Source organism: Ammospiza nelsoni, chromosome 7 (genome assembly GCF_027579445.1).
Source record: "Ammospiza nelsoni isolate bAmmNel1 chromosome 7, bAmmNel1.pri, whole genome shotgun sequence".
Classification (NCBI taxonomy): Eukaryota; Metazoa; Chordata; class Aves; order Passeriformes; family Passerellidae; genus Ammospiza; species Ammospiza nelsoni.
In genome coordinates, this window is record NC_080639.1 from 39468529 (window position 1) to 39481350 (window position 12822).

The 12822-nt window shown below is 50.6% G+C and overlaps 1 long non-coding RNA gene across 1 annotated transcript in view; it reads right to left on the reverse strand.

The window, feature by feature from the left end:
- Positions 1–8735: 8735 nt before the first annotated feature.
- The window catches only part of LOC132075275 (uncharacterized), a 37671-nt gene continuing 33584 nt past the window's right edge, over positions 8736–12822 (reverse strand). Inside the window, exon 3 of the long non-coding RNA XR_009418757.1 lies at positions 8736–8828. This is a non-coding gene — a long non-coding RNA (uncharacterized LOC132075275). The remainder of the gene's footprint in view (positions 8829–12822) is intronic.

A 12822-nucleotide genomic window follows, 5' to 3' on the forward strand; every position in this document is an offset into this window, starting at 1 on the left:
TCCCTCCCTGAGGCAGCAGAAGCACAGGCAGGATTCCCTGCCAGCTCCCAAATCCATGGCTTTGGTCACCAGCACATCACTCTGAGGAGCAGGGCATGCTGGGGTGGGCTCAGGGGCTGCTGCTGCTGCTGCTGCTGCTGCTGCTGAGAGTAAATCAGGGCAGAGCTCTTGGAAAATTAATTATGGACTTACATTTTTGGACTTTTTCCACACTGAGGCTCACATTTCCTGTTGTACTGCCTTTCTTTAGGCAGCCCAGAGGAACGGGAAGGTCAGAGGCCATTCCCAGCCATGTGTGACCCCTTTGTGGGCAGCATCACTCCTGGCACCGCCGGGGCTCTGGAGCTGTGCCAGGGCCTCACAACCAGGAGTTCCTCCCCAAAATCTCACCTAAAGATGGTCCATAAAACCACTTGAGAAGGAGTTTAGCTAATGAAACAAAGCAAAGAGAAATGCAGCTCCAAAAAGTCTGCCCAGGACAGAAAATGTCTTAAAAAGCTGCAGTATTTAGAGGCTTAATTAGTATATTGGGTCATTATGGCAGCCAGCTCATTTCATTACCCTCCTAGTGCATTATGAGCTGGCAGTTAAATACTGCCCAGTGAGCTCTCCCGTGTCGTGGTGGCCACACCACATCTCTTCCCTCCTCTCACCTGGAGAAGAGAAGAAATGGAGCCCCAATTAGAAAGCTTTCAGCCCAGCACCCATGGAAAAGCCAAAAGCTGAGAAAGGTCAGCGTGAAATTTGAATGACAGGGCTAAAGTCTTTTACTCATAATTTTGTGTTTGCAATAGAATTCAGAGCAATTCACAGCCTTAAAGGCCTTAAGTGAGAACAGCAATTAATTGTAATGAATAATCTGACAAATCTGGTTGACATATGGCTGCTAATGCCCTCCTTTCTAGTGGGAGCAGTGGAGGGATTAGATTAACTCAAATGAAATCTGGGACCGCCATGCCATCTGCATGTTCAGCGAGGAGCGGTGCACGTTAAACGGTGAGTGGGTAGATATCCGTCTTGTTCCCATCTCCCCGAGCCCTGGGCAGGGTGGGAATAGCAGCTTTATTATTGCACCAGCTGCCTGTCAATCCAGCAATACCGGGGAGCCGCGCGCCGCAGCCTCCAAAGCTAATACGGCAAAAAGCTGCTGAAAATTACCCGGGCAAAATTAGCATACATGGATAGCTCCCTCTGTTTATCCAGCTTGTATTTCCAGTCGGATTGCCTGGCCAAACACTGGGGTCCCCATCCCCGGGGGATGTGACAGCCATGGGGATGTGGCACTTGGGGACAGGGGTCAGTGGTGGCCCTGGCTGTGCTGGGGGGGCTCAGTAGCCCTGGAGGGCTTTCCCAACCCCGAGCATCCCGTGATTCTGTGTGGGATTGTGACCGTGCTCACAGGGGTCCCAGGGTGAGAGGAGAGACGAGGATCTGACTCCGTGTTTCAGAAGGCTGATTGATTGTTTTATTATATATATTACATTAAAACTCTACTAAAAGAATAGAAGAAAGGATTTCATCAGAAGGCTGGCTAAGAATAGAAAAAGAAAGAATGATAACAAAGGTTTGTGTCTTGGCTCCCTGTCCGAGCCAGCTGACTGTGATTGGCCATTAATTAGAAACAACCAACACGGACCAATCCCAGATGCACCTGTTGCATCCCACAGCAGCAGACAATCATTGTTTACATTTTGTTCCTGAGGCCTCCCAGCTTCTCAGGAGGAAAAATCCTAAGGAAAGGATTTTTCATAAAAGATATCTGCGACATGGGATGGTTGTGTTCCCTGCCCTGTCACAGCAGTACCATGGAGCTGCTGGAGTCACCATCCCTCGAAGAGTTTAAAAAAAGACTGGATGTGGCACTTGGTGCCATGGTCTAGTTGAGGTGTTAGAACATGGGTTGGACTCGATGATCTTAAAGGTCTCTTCCAACCTAGAAATTTTGTGATTCTGTGATTCTGTGTTGGGTGTGTTGGGTGAGGCACTGCAGGGGAACATCCCAGGCTGGCCTAAAGGGAGATGCTGAGGCAGCAGCTTCCCCAAAGCCAGGGCAGGGGGACTGCAGGCTGGGAGGGCACTCCTGACAATCTGACACTTCCTCTTTCCCTTCTCTGGGGCTTCCCAGCCGCTGCTCCTTCCCGACAGAGCCCAGCCCAGGACAGCGTTTCCCATTCCCACCTCTCATGGTGTTACACCACCATGGGTTTAACTCAGCAGTGCCCACCTCTCATGGTGTGAAACCAGCACTGGTTTAACACAGCAGTGCCCACCTCTCATGGTGTGAAACCAGCACTGGTTTAACTCAGCAGTGCCCACCTCTCATGGTGTGAAACCAGCACTGGTTTAACTCAGCAGTGCCCACCTCTCATGGTGTGAAACCAGCACTGCTTTGACACAGCAGTGCCCACCTTTCATGGTGTTAAACTACCATGGGTTTAACTCAGCAGTGCCCACCTCTCATGGCGTTGAACCATCACTGGTTTAACACAGCAGTGCCCACCTCTCACGGTGTTAAGCCAGCACTGGTTTAGCACAGCAGTGCCCACCTCCCATGGTGTGAAACCACCATGGGTTTAACTCAGCAGTGCCCACCTCTCATGGTGTTACACCACCACTGCCCCCAAATCTCCACTGTGCTGCTGGGCTGGCAGCTCCCCTGCCTCCTGATGATCTGAGCAGAGCCTGTGCACACCAAGCCCTCCTGCTCCAGAGCGGTCTCTCAGCTGAGCCGAGTGGCTTTTGTGCACTTCGCTCTCCAAACTACAAATAACAGCCAAGAAGGGGAAAAAAGTCTCAAGAAAATAGGGGTGAAGAGCAAGATTGATACCCAGAGCCCTCCTGGGAAGATGCCAGGTTGGCCATCCAGCAGGTGTCCCTGCCCGAGGCAGGGGATGGAGGGAGATGAGCTTTAAGGTCTCTCCCAACCCAAACCCTCCTGTAATTCTCTGACTCTGTGATTCTGTGCCATGTCTAAGTGACAGCTGACCTCAAGGAGCATAAACCCTTCTCATTAGGAATCAGAAGGATGTACCAAATGTCACCTTCATTTGGATGAAGCTATAGGCCAGGCAGAGCTTTGCTGTCAGTCAGCATCACGATGAAGTGTTTGAAGTGGTGCACAAGGTCTCGGGTATGGAAGGGCCACAGAAGTGGCTCAGAAGCCAGGGCTGCCTCCCACAGCCTTCCCACTACCTCTCTGTAGAAAATGAGACCCCGCTGATCAAATCCAGAGTTTTTCTGGTCTCAAACACCCAAAATGTTTGGGAAGTTCACGGAAGGATTTTTTATCCTGTGTTTTAACATCACCTTGTGTCCCGCAGCACCTCCTGAAGGTGTGTTGGACACCAGAGCAGGAGGTTCAACCAATCTCTTTTCCCCAGGGCAGGTTTAGGGAGCAGAGCTGTTACACACACCCCAGGCCACTCTCTGCCTTCAGATAAAAAGTAGAATATTTGGAGAATCATCAAAACACTGTGCCCCTGCCCCATGGCGAGCACAGCCAGAAGCTCTTACAGGGCTGGGAAGGTTGGTTTGATTTTATGCACCAAACAACAGCCAAGGAAATGCTCCTTTGGTCAGTGGATGGACCCGATGGCACCACATCCCTTCGGCTCTACATCACTCCACTCCCAAATTCCAGCAGCTGCTGCAGGAACTGGGAAACCTCTCCAAGCTAGGGAACACAAACTGAACCAAACTGAGCCAATGCTTGGCTTGTTCCAAAATGTTCTGAACCTGCCAGCTACTGCTCTGTGACCAGGCCCTGGAGGAGAGGAGCTCCATGGGGCACAGGACATCCCCAGCGGGAGCGTCACTGCAGCCACAGCTCCTCCCAACACGGCCTCAGGACCTCTTCCTTGGTTCAATGTCCTCACCTGGCTCAGAAACTGCGCCTGAACTCAAAAATGCAAACAAACCCGCAACTTCTAGATGCATCCGGTTAATGAAGTCACTACATAAATTTAGCACATTATTTTTTGTTATTAATTGCTAACAGTGGAAAGGGCTAAATTCAGAATAACTCTCTGTTTCAAAGACCTAATTGCCAAGGACCTAGCCTTAATATTAACTAGGATAATTATTATGCAAAGCATACCCACCCAGAATGTTTGCATAGCTATCACAAGCGCTTTCATAAATGATGCTTTAATTAGTCTTAATTAGAATTTGTTTAAGTCAGCAGGGAATGCAGAGCCCGTGAAATGATGTATGTAATAAGCATCAGGCTCACTTTTTACTTGGGGAATAGAGCTGACAAAATCACATCACGTTAAATTGATTCAGTCAGAATTAAAATTCTTATGGTATTAATTAAATGGGGGATCTCATTAGCAGGCTGCAGGGTGACAGAGTGACTCTTTGGCGACCAGATGTGGAGAAGCAGCCACGGAACAGGAGCACCATTAGGCCAGGAGCTTGTCCTGCTCCTTCCCAGCCCTGCAGCTCCATGGGATCACCTGCAGCTGCAGGGTGCTGCTGGCTGAGAGCCTGCCCTGCTTGCAGGACCTGCAGCACTGCTGGCTGCTGCTGGCACTGCGGTGGGAGAGCCCTGGCATTTCCCACCTCGCCCTGTCCCCACCAGTTCCTGGGGTCTCTGGTGACCCCACATGCTGCTCACAACCACCAGCACACTTCTTCTCCCATCTCCAGGCCCATCGAGGCTCAGCAGGGGTGGATGAATTTGATTTTCTCCAATGAGCATCTGTTCTGTGAATGCCGGGGCACACGGCGCTCCCACCTGCACCACGGGACCCTCGTGGGTCTGGTTCCTCCATCCCAAATTTCAGTGTTTAAAAAATAAACCTGGAGCTGAAAGGGGAAACTCAGCCCTGTGTTGGGGTGAGGAACAAGCATTCCCAAGGGAAACACCAGGGTCCTCTTCTGTGTCCTCTTATCCTGCATCCAAGGATGGGATGGGATGGGGTGGGATGGGATGGGATGGGATGGGATGGGGTGGGATGGGATGGGATGGGATGGGATGGGATGGGATGGGGTGGGATGGGATGGGATGGGATGGGATGGGATGGGATGGGATGGGATGGGGTGGGATGGGATGGGATGGGATGGGATGGGATGGGATGGGATGGGATGGGATGGGATGGGATGGGATGGCACAGGACTCCTGTATTAAAGTCAGGACCTGCCAGTCCCACCATCAGGAGTCCGATGTCCCAGGGCACCACCGTGCTGGAACTGTCAGTCTCAGTGGGAAGGGGGATTTGATCTTCCATGCCACCATTTAGTCTGAAAATCAGCATTTTTGAGAATTTTCTTCATGTCCTTGTTTTAGGATCATCAAGGCAGTGTAAGCTATTTTATGAAAACCCAACAAACCTCAGGAAGGAGCAAACCCCAAAGAGAGCAAGCATTCAGGTTCAGGACTGTGCTCTCAGCTTTCTCCTGGCCATTATGCTGAGTCACAACTGACTGAAAGTATTTTGAGGTTTGTTCTCCTACAAAAAAAGAGGGGAAAAAAGGGAGGCTGGGTTTGTGTATACAGACACCTATATACCTGTACTTAAAACTTATTTCAGTTGTATTTACAGCAAACCTCTCTCTGGACCCGACTCGGATGCCTGTCCCAGCCACGCTGACAGAGCTGTGGTTTAAACACCCTGCCATGGCTGTGGGCTTCCAGAGATGGTCCAGGGGTGGACTTGGGCAGGGGAGTCCTCCCCACACTACCACCCCCATGCACACATATAGAATCACAGAATAATGGCACGGTTTGGGCTGGGAGGGACCTTGCAGCTCAGCTTGTTCCAGACCCCTGCCATGGGCAGGGACACCTTCCACTGGACCATTTACAGAAACTATAAATGAATGAATGAATAAATAAATAAATAAATAGATAGATAAATAAATGTGTGTGTGTGTGTGTGTGTGTATTTTCTGTATATGCATACATGCATTATATATATAACATAGATATGGATATAGATATAGATATAGATATAGATATAGATATAGATATAGATATAGATAGATGATATAGATGATATATAGATATAGATACAGATACAGATACAGATACAGATACAGATACAGATACAGATACAGATATAGATGTAGATATAGTTACAGATGTAGATATAGATATAGTTACAGATATAGGTATAGATATAGGTATAGATATAGTTATAGATTATATAGATGACATAGATATAGATGATATAGATATAGATATAGATATAGATATAGATATAGATATAGATATAGATATAGATGCTACAGATACGGATAGATATAGGTATAGATAGATATAGAAATACACATAACAAATATATCTATACTGTGCCTCCTTTTAAAAATCAGCTCTAATATTTGGATCACGAAGATCCCGGAGATGTTCTCCTCTCTGTCCGTGCCCTGTGAGTGACTCGGTGGCTCTGGAGGAGCCGGACCGGGCGGGCCCCGCCGTGCCCGTGGCACACAGCCATAGCAAGGCCCGGGCTGCTGTTGGGTACCCCGACCTTGGTGCCCGGGAGGAGAATGCTCCGGGCTAATAGCCAGGCTAACCCCTCGGTCCCACTGCCAGCGCCGGCGAATGCCGGGGCCGCCGCCAGCTCGCGGCTCATCAGCACTCGGCGCGGCGCGGGAGGCGAGATAAGGCGCGGGCAGAGATAAGGGAGGCGGCGGCGGGCACAGACAGAAGCACAGACACACAGCGGGGACCTCGCTGCCATTTCTGTCCCCTGCGCTGACAGCCCCCGGGGTGCCACCGTCCGGGGGCACCGCCACTGTCCCGCTCTGTTAGCACTGCCACTATCCTGTTAGCGCTGTCCTGCTGGCGCTGCGTCCACAGGAGCAGTTTCCCCTCAAGGCAGAGATGCTGGGATGAGCACATCCCATCCCCTCTGAGCAGTGGCAGCTCTCGGCATTCCCAAAGTTGGGATGTGGGCTCAAACCTGGTGGCCAGGCAGGGCCAGCGTGTCCCGCTGCCATCCCACTCCAGCCCTGTGGCAAGGAGCAGCAGGGACGCGGGATAACCAAGGAGCAGCAGGGACCCGGGATAACCAAGGAGCAGCAGGGACCCGGGATAACCAAGGAGCAGCAGGGACCCGGGATAACCAAGGAGCAGCAGGGACCCGGGCTAACCAAGGAGCAGCAGGGACGCGGGATAACCAAGGAGCAGCAGGGACCCGGGATAACCAAGGAGCAGCAGGGACCCTGGATAACCAAGGAGCAGCAGGGACCCTGGATAACCAAGGAGCAGCAGGGACCCGGGCTAACCAAGGAGCAGCAGGGACCCGGGATAACCAAGGAGCAGCAGGGACCCGGGATAACCAAGGAGCAGCAGGGATCCCGAGAAGCCCTCAGCCACCCCTCTCCTCCCGGCTCACTCACACTGAGCACGGAGCCCTTCTGTCTCTGCCCACCCTAAGCCGGGCTTTTTTCTCAGCAGATATTTTAGGACTTAGTTGAAATCAAATACAAGTTTTTTTAATCTAGTCTAAACCTACTAAAACATTCACTACTCTTACTGCCTAATACATTTATTCATGGCCTATATATATTCTCCACTATAACTAACCTCTTTTTTCATGTCTTCATTTTTAATAATATTGCTTATGTGAAAATTGCTGGATAAATTATTCAATTCTCTCCATAATCCAGTATATCTGCAGTAAAACTGCTAACCTGGCTCTGCCAATGCATTCATAATAATTTTGGTTATTTGTCTGTGTTCCTCCCCTCCCTCCCTTCCCTCCACCCCCCCTTGGGGTTTCCAAGGAGAAACTTCCAATGGAGAAGCATTTTGCCCTTATGTGGCAAAGAGATGGTGCCATGTCAACACATAGGTCAGCATGGATTTCACATGGAACTTCAGGCATGCATTTAACTGCGGGGTGAGCAGGATTATTAATTACTCCCACAATCACGAGTTCCCAAAGTCTGCCCTCTGGCCAATACAAAAACACTGACTTTAGAGCAGGCAGGGTTTGAGGTGAATCCCCAAGGTGGGGTGTGGTGCAGGGGATCACCCTGGGGAGGAGAAGCTCCCCAAGGCTCTGCACCCATGGGAGGGAAGTGGAACTGGAGGTGTCCAAGGCCAGCTTGGACAGAGCTTGGAGCATCCTGTGCTTGTGGAAGGGGTCCCTGCCCACAGCAGGGAGTGGAAGGAGATGAGCTTTGAGGTCCTTTCCAACCCAACCCATTCCATGCTCTATGATTCCGTGGTCCTGGGAAAGCAGGCTCACACCAAACACTGATACAGGAGGGAGCAGCATCTCTGTGGGGTGTGCAGGGCACCCTGCCCGAAGGGAAGGAGCATCCCCTTCTGCTGGGGATGGGGATGGGACCACGGAGGGAAGAGATGGTTTGGGCACTCAAATATTAAAATATTTGCAGGGCATTTGTGGTGCATGTGGCCTGTCCTCGTCACACACGGGGAAAGTTAAAAATGAGACCAAGTGCTTCACCCCTCTTCCCCAGGTCTCTGTCGTGCCCCAAAACCCACCTCACCTCTGCCTCAGCATCCCCTTCATTCAGAGACACCGAGCTGCAGCCACAGAGCCATTGGAATAAAAAAGGGGCAAATAAAATGCTGAGAGTCAGTTTGATCTAACTCAACCTTTTCAAATGACTACACTAATTTTCGACATCTGAATTTAACTGTGTGTTTGCCCCCCTATAAACAGGACGAATAAACACTATATCATTTTTACACTTGAACTGTATTATGATTTTAATGCAGGCTCAGGTGAGATGAGGTCAGAGGATACAATTAAATGGAGCTGGTACCATCTGGAGATTAGGGTCTCTTTAACCATGCTTGGGTGATTTATCCATCAGCAACTCATGTAGTGCTTCATAAAAAGTGGTATCTGTTTTAAAAAAAGATATTAAAATACAGCATATTTTTAAAATTAGAGACTAAAATATTATGTACTTGCAGGCAGGCAGTTTATTTGCTAACCACTGGAACAGAAATTCCTGTATGGGAGTGAAAGTCCCGATGCGAATTCGCTGTGTTTGTCCCTGCAGGGCTGCTGTGTGCGGGGCACAGGGGACACCCAGCAGAGCCCCAGCCCTCAGGAGGGCTCCCGGGGGTCCCACATCCCTGTGGGGACCACCCTGCCCTGCTGCCATCCCCACTGCTGCCCCAGGAGGGAGCAAACAGAACTTGGAGCCTCCGATCACCTTTATCGCACGGCTGCATGTAATGGTCCCTGGCATTCGCCACAATTTATTCCATAATAAAACAAAATGGGTGCAAAATCAAATATTTAAAGTGTCAACTTCCAAAGCAAATGAGTGGCTAAAACTCGGTTTAATAATTGATCCATCAACGTGCGGATCAAAGGTAAGGCCAAAATTAAACAATTATTTTTCTGAAATTATATTTGATTAAAAATTTCCTGAAAGAAAAACAATTCAGCCATTCTTGTGGACAGTAATTTATACAGTTTAGTGATCCTGCTGTCAATAATATACAAATAGCACTAATATATTACTATAATGCTTCATTTTCATTAAGACATCTGCCAAGTTCTCAAAAACCTTTTCCATTTGGGACTTGACTTATAATTGCATAATCCCTTGGGGGAGTTTCAATATTATTTTAATCAATTTTAACCACAATACACAATATGGATGATTACATTGCAATGTCATTTCCAAAGTTACTTTCCCCCATTACTCATTTGCACGGGGAGAGGACACTGGAAATGCTGGTGAAGGATATTCTGGTAGGAAACAAATGACAGGGACGCAGAATGAATTTCTGCGTCTTTCAGAAGAACGACAAGGCCAATAAATATGAATTTACATGAACTGAGGCTCTGCAGGGGGTGTTGCTGCTGCCCTGGGTCTCCCAAACAGCAGCAGCTGCTTTTGGCAGATCCTCCCTCCTCTCTGGCCCCTGCCCTGCCCAGCCAGCCAGCAGCACAGCTGGTACCTGAGGAGCTGGTGCTGATAAACTACGCCAGCACAGCTCGTACCTGAGGAGCTGGTGCTGATAAACTACGCCAGCACAGCTCATACCTGAGAAGCTGGTGCTGATAAACCACAGCAGCACAGCTGGTACCTGAGGAGCTGGTGCTGATAAACTACGCCAGCACAGCTCGTACCTGAGGAGCTGGTGCTGATAAACCACACCAGCACAGCTCATACCTGAGGAGCTGGTGCTGATAAACCACAGCAGCACAGCTCGTACCTGAGGAGCTGGTGCTGATAAACCACACCAGCACAGCTCGTACCTGAGGAGCTGGTGCTGATAAACCACACCAGCACAGCTCGTACCTGAGAAGCTGGTGCTGATAAACCACACCAGCACAGCTCGTACCTGAGAAGCTGGTGCTGATAAACCACAGCAGCACAGCTCATACCTGAGGAGCTGGTGCTGATAAACCACAGCAGCACAGCTCATACCTGAGGAGCTGGTGCTGATAAACCACACCAGCACAGCTGCACAGTTCATACCTGAGGAGCTGGTGCTGATAAACCACACCAGCGCAGCTCATACCTGAGGAGCTGGTGCTGATAAAACACATCAGCACAGCTCGTACCTGAGAAGCTGGTGCTGATAAACCACACCGACACAGCTCGTACCTGAGGAGCTGGTGCTGATAAACCACACCAGCACAGCTCGTACCTGAGGAGCTGGTGCTGATAAACCGCAGCAGCACAGCTCGTACCTGAGGAGTTGGTGCTGATAAACTATGCCAGCACAGCTCGTACCTGAGAAGCTGGTGCTGATAAACTATGCCAGCACAGCTCGTACCTGAGGAGCTGGTGCTGATAAACCACACCAGCACAGCTCGTACCTGAGGAGCTGGTGCTGATAAACCACACCAGCACAGTTCGTACCTGAGGAGCTGGTGCTGATAAACCATGCCAGCACAGCTCGTACCTGAGAAGCTGGTGCTGATAAACCACAGCTCACTCCTGCTCCTCCTCTGCTCCAGAGCATCCCTGCAGCCCAGAGAGGCTGGGTTCTGTTCTCTGGGCCGCTCTGCCATGTTTCTGCCAGTGTCACCTTCATCAGCAGTGACACGGGCTGGAACCCCTTTGCTGGCTGCTGTCACCCCTCCTGCCCCCAGCCCCGGGATTTCCTGCATTCTCCAGATCCTGAACACACAGATGATCCGCTGAGGAATGGGTCTGGAGGGGACCAGGGGTACACAAGGGTCTGGAGAGGACTGGGCATCAACAAAGGTTTGGAGAGGAATGGGGGTGCACAAAAGTCTGGAGAAAAGAAGGGGTCCTTAAGGATGTGGAGAAGACAAGGGGTCTAGAGAAGAAAAGGGGTCCTTGAGGGTTTGTAGAAGATAAGGGGTGCACAAGGGTCTGGAGAAGACAAGGGGTCCACGAGGGTCTGGAGATGAAAAGGGGTTCACAAGGCTCTGGAGAAGAAGGGGTGCACGAGGGTCTGGGGAAGACAAGGTGTGCACGAAGGTCTGAAGAAGGAGTGCACAAGGGTCTGGAGAAGAGGACTCCACGAAGGTCTGGAGAAGACAAGGGGTGCAGAAGGGTCTGGAGATGAAAAGGGTTTCGCAAGGTCTGGAGAAGAAGGGGTGCATGAGGGTCTGGGTAAGACAAGGGGTGCCCGAGGATGCCCATGAAAGCCTGGGGTGGCCTGTGGGTCCCCCAGGAGCAGGGAGGTCAGGGAATGGACACAGAGGCAGGTGGGGGGAGCCTGGCAGGCTGTGGGAGGCAGGGGGGCCGTGGGGAAGGCCCAGGTGCTGCTCCAGCCGTGTTGGACACAGCAGCCCGAGGCCATGCCGAGATTACAGCGGTAATATTTCCACAGGCGTGACCTCCCCCGGGCCTGGGTCTCCAATATACTCTGAGCAAACACGCTTCCCTCCCTGTCAGGCACGCAGAGATATCTTCTTCCTGCACCTGCTTTCCCCTGAATGATGCTGCTCCTGGCATGTGTGCTGTCCTTTCAGCAGCGAGGGTGACACACGCATGGCATGGACAGGGAGGTGACAGCTGGGCATCAATTGCTGCCACCCGGGTGGGGGTACTGTCCTTACAAATGCCCACTTCAGGAGCTGCCCCATCCCTTGGGCACGAGCTCTGTACCTGTGCCAGGTCCCTGGAGGTGCAGCATGGCCACAAATACGCTGAAAAAATTCCCCTTTTTATACAAAACCAGGGTTTTGAGGACAGCTGCCCTCCAGGGTGAAGCCTGTGAGATGGGATGTGCAGCTTGGGGTGCCCATCCAAGCCCCCAGAGATGCTCTGCCTGCTCTGGATAGGAGCACTAACAACACAAAAGTCTCAGCCACTTAATAAACATGGAAAAGGCTTCCATAGCCAGGCAGAACCACAGAGAAAAACCATTAAAAAGTCATTTCCACCAAATGGCTGTTTTAAAAAAACATTTCCAAGCCCTACCTATAGCACTTTGCATAATTCCTCCCTGTTTATGAAATGCAATCCCCGAGAAGCGTGCGTTCCAGCCCATATGGCGGCGGATGTGATATTTGGAGGAAAATATGGTGCTGCTAATTTGCCTATGGGGCCCTGGGGCGTCTCCCCTGGCAGGGCTGTGCCACCAGGGCTGGGGCCACACAAGGGCAGTGCCAGCACCAGCCCAGGACAGGAGTGAAAGGCCAGGAGGAACAAGCAGCCCCAGCGCAGCACCCTCGCCCAGGTGCCACCAAAAGAGTTAAAGAACTTTTGACTGCTTTACTCCATGAACCCTGCCGGTGGAACGCGTCTTGAATCCCTGTTTAAAAGACATGTAATTGCCTCAGATTCTTTATATTATCATAACTCTTCAAAATTGATTGGTTTTAGGTTTATGGAAAAATATGCAAATGCACGGGGAACGACACACATTCCTCATTGTGGGTATAAAAGTAGTTC